This window comes from Mus caroli, chromosome 15, assembly GCF_900094665.2.
Source record: "Mus caroli chromosome 15, CAROLI_EIJ_v1.1, whole genome shotgun sequence".
Lineage (NCBI taxonomy): Eukaryota > Metazoa > Chordata > Mammalia > Rodentia > Muridae > Mus > Mus caroli.
The window spans coordinates 70,867,395-70,870,646 of NC_034584.1; the positions used below are offsets into that span (position 1 = coordinate 70,867,395).

Here is a 3,252-nt window from a genome sequence, read left to right on the forward strand (position 1 = left end):
TTGTGAGCCACCATGTGGTTGCTGGGATTTGAACTCCGGACCTTCGGAAGAGCAGTCGGGTGCTCTTACCCACTGAGCCATCTCACCAGCCCAAAATAATCTTGAAGTAAGGAAGTCCCTTAAAATACAGCAAGAAGCCAAAATACTGTAATGGGAAATATTTTGCCCATAAAACAAAACCAATAACAAGATCCTTCTAGTTGTAAAATAAGTAAATAAAATCAAAGAAGACACTTTCTCAATGGAGTAAAAAACAGACAAACAAACAAGAAAGCAAAAAAACAAAACAAAACAAACCATAGGGAAGTGTGTTTTTAACATACAGAAAAAGAATACAAGCTGGTGGTCAATCTGACCAGGAATGCAAACAGCTAAAAGACAAACGCAGAGGTAGAAATTAAAACATCTGTATGGCAAGAAAGCCCCAGGGACTGACTGGTCACCTATATGGTGGTAAGGTGACTTACAAGCTCTAACCTGTTAGCCCTATTCCACTTCTCTGGGTCCCCTACAAGGAAATCCCCAGTGTGCAAAGTATCAGAACTGATGTCAACCCAGCTTTAAGTATCTCTACAGTGGAGCTCAGAGGAACCTTCCTTTTATGTTAGTGACAGGAATGTCCACATGCACTAGTAGGAGTGCTTGATTCCAATTATTCTAGAGAGCTCCACAGGAAACTGCTTCTAGTGTCACTATGCATTCACTATGTCAGGGTGCTAGGCAGAGTTAACATTTAAAAGAATTACTGTGGGCTGGGGAGATGGGCCAGTGGGCATGACATCCAATGTCCTTCTCTGTCTGGCCTTAGAGAATACAGCTGTGCCCATACTTCATCGCCCACATACAAGGGGGCTATTTTTGTATACAATTTTCCTGTGTGTGCATGTGTACCTACACATCAGCAAGCACATAGAGGCCAGCGGACAACCTTAGCTGTTATTCCTTAGAAGCCTTTCACCCTTTGGGGGTGGGGGCGGGGGAGGGAGGATACGGTCTCTTATTGGCCTGGAACTCACCAAGTAAGCTACTAAGTCCCAGAGATGGGGATGACAGCGCTCAGCAGCACATCCAGGCTCAGGTGTCTAACTGAGCCATACATGTGGAGGCTGGAGAGATGGCTCAGCGGTTAAGAGCACACGTTTTTTTCCGTCTAGGACCCACACTTGATTCCCAGCACCCACATGGCGGCTCACAGCCAATTTCAGGGAACCCGATGCCCTCTTCTGGCCTCCGTTGGCACCAGGCATGCACATGATATACAGTACAGATACACACGCAGGCAAAGCACATAAAGACACATACAAAAATTAAACAAGAAAATGCCACGTTAGAGAAGTTGCCATCCATTAAAAGGGGCCTTTGCAAAGTAACAAGAGGGCAACAGCAGAAAAATTAAACAAATCCAAGAAGAAGCTGGGCTAATGTGGAGCAGAACGGAGCACCTCCAGTTTGACAAGAAATGTCCTTCGCTGCTGAGGATGCCTGGGACTTAAAATGCTGTATGGTGGCCCTGACTGTAGTCCGGGTTATGGGAGAGGATCGTGCGAACCCAGGACTTCCAGGGCAGTCTGGGACGCGGTTATTTCACCAGACAAAACCTCATCCACTGCCCAAGACAAACCAAATTAACCAACCAGTAAGAAACCGTATGCACATCAGAACCATCTGAACTCTGGACGGGGCTAGTGGGAGCCACCGCGAGGGGTCCCGGGGAGGGGCCTGGAGGGTCCGAGGGACCGGAGGGTGCGGCCTGGGTCAGCAGCCCGGCCGCAGCCATCCATCGGGGGGAAGGGCTGGCATACGCGAGGGCGCGGAGCTTTGGGTGCGGATGAAGGAGAGGGTCCCGCGCAGCCGACAGAGCGCCACTCACCATCTGCCGCAACCTCTCGCCCTGTGGCGGCAGCTTCGGCTCCCTAAGACAAAGGGGCCGTCCCGCCCCGTCTGCGCAGTCGTCAATCTCAGGGGACCCCGCCCCTAGGTCCCCACCCCCCACCCCCACCCCAAGTCTCGGACCGGGACGCCCGAGGATCGGATGGTCCGCCCGCCTCCAGCTCTTCTTGCAGGACTTGATGCTCTGCGCCCCGGGGCCACCGAGAGCGTAGGCCTCCGCTGTGCCTAGAGAGACCGCGTGCTGACCCGGACCGCGCCTGCTCTTTGAGGCAGTAGCGGAAGCGGCGGCCGCAGTCCCTACAAATCCGAGTGCCTCCCGGCCTCGCCCCCTCCCTGCCGCCCCTCTTCTCCCGAGGGCCTTCGGTCACTTCCGCCAAGATGTGTGCTTGCCCTCTAGCGATTCCCCTGATGGCCAGGCAGCCTGGACCACTGGTCCCGGGACCCATCAGGCTGACTCGGGCTGCTTGGGTTTAGTTTACGGTGTAGTGTGTGTTCAACTTCTTAAGGGACGGCCAGTCTGTCTTGTGTCCTCATCAACACATTCCCTAGACTAGCAGTGTATGACAGTTTCAATTGCTGTTTGTATTTGCCCACACTTGGTGTAAGCAGGCTTTTAGAAATTGAGTTATTCGGGGCTGGAGAGATGGCTCAGCGGTTAAGAGCATTAACTGCTCTTCTAGAGGTCCTGAGTTCAATTCCCAGCAACCTCATGGTGGCTCACAACCATCTGGAATGAGATCTGATGCCCTCTTCTGGTGTGTCTGAAGACAGCTACAGTGTACTCACATACATGAAATAAATAAATAAATCTTTAAAAAAAATTCCAGGGTTAGAGGTCTGTACAACAGACTTGGTGTTTGCTGAACGTGCACGATTTCTGAGATTAATCACTCGTACCCATGTAAAAAGGCTGGGTGTAATAGTGCTTGCTTAGAACCCCAGCACAGGGGAGGCGGAACAAGGCCGAGCTGTGTAGGGCTCTCTGGCCAGCCAGTCTAGAGTCACTGGCAAACTTCAGGTTCTGACCTGTTGAGAAGCCCTTTCAAAAGATAAAACAACAAAATACCGTGGTGGGCGGCTCCTCAGACTGACCCTTAGTGGCCCCGTACACACATATATTCTCTGCTGGAAATTAAAGTCAGGGACTCTTGTATGTTAAGCATATAGTCTCTCACTTAGTAGCGCCCCATCCTACCCTCCGTTATGGTTTCAATTTTTATTTCTCTAATTGTATTGGTTACGTGTCTTCTGTTACAAAATACCTGCAGAGGCAGAGGCAGAGGCAGAGGCAGAGGCAGAGGCAGAGGCAGAGGCAGAGGCAGAGGCAGAGGCAGAGGCAGAGGCAGAGGCAGAGGCAGAGGC

The 3,252-nt window shown here is 51.3% G+C and overlaps 1 protein-coding gene across 1 annotated transcript in view; it reads right to left on the bottom strand.

Moving 5' to 3' along the window:
• The window catches only part of Znf250 (zinc finger protein 250), a 16,516-nt gene extending 14,561 nt beyond the window's left edge, over positions 1 to 1,955 (bottom strand). Inside the window, exon 1 of the mRNA XM_021182885.2 lies at positions 1,871 to 1,955. The gene's annotated coding sequence lies outside the window, so the exon portion shown is untranslated. The remainder of the gene's footprint in view (positions 1 to 1,870) is intronic.
• Positions 1,956 to 3,252: the final 1,297 nt, after the last annotated feature.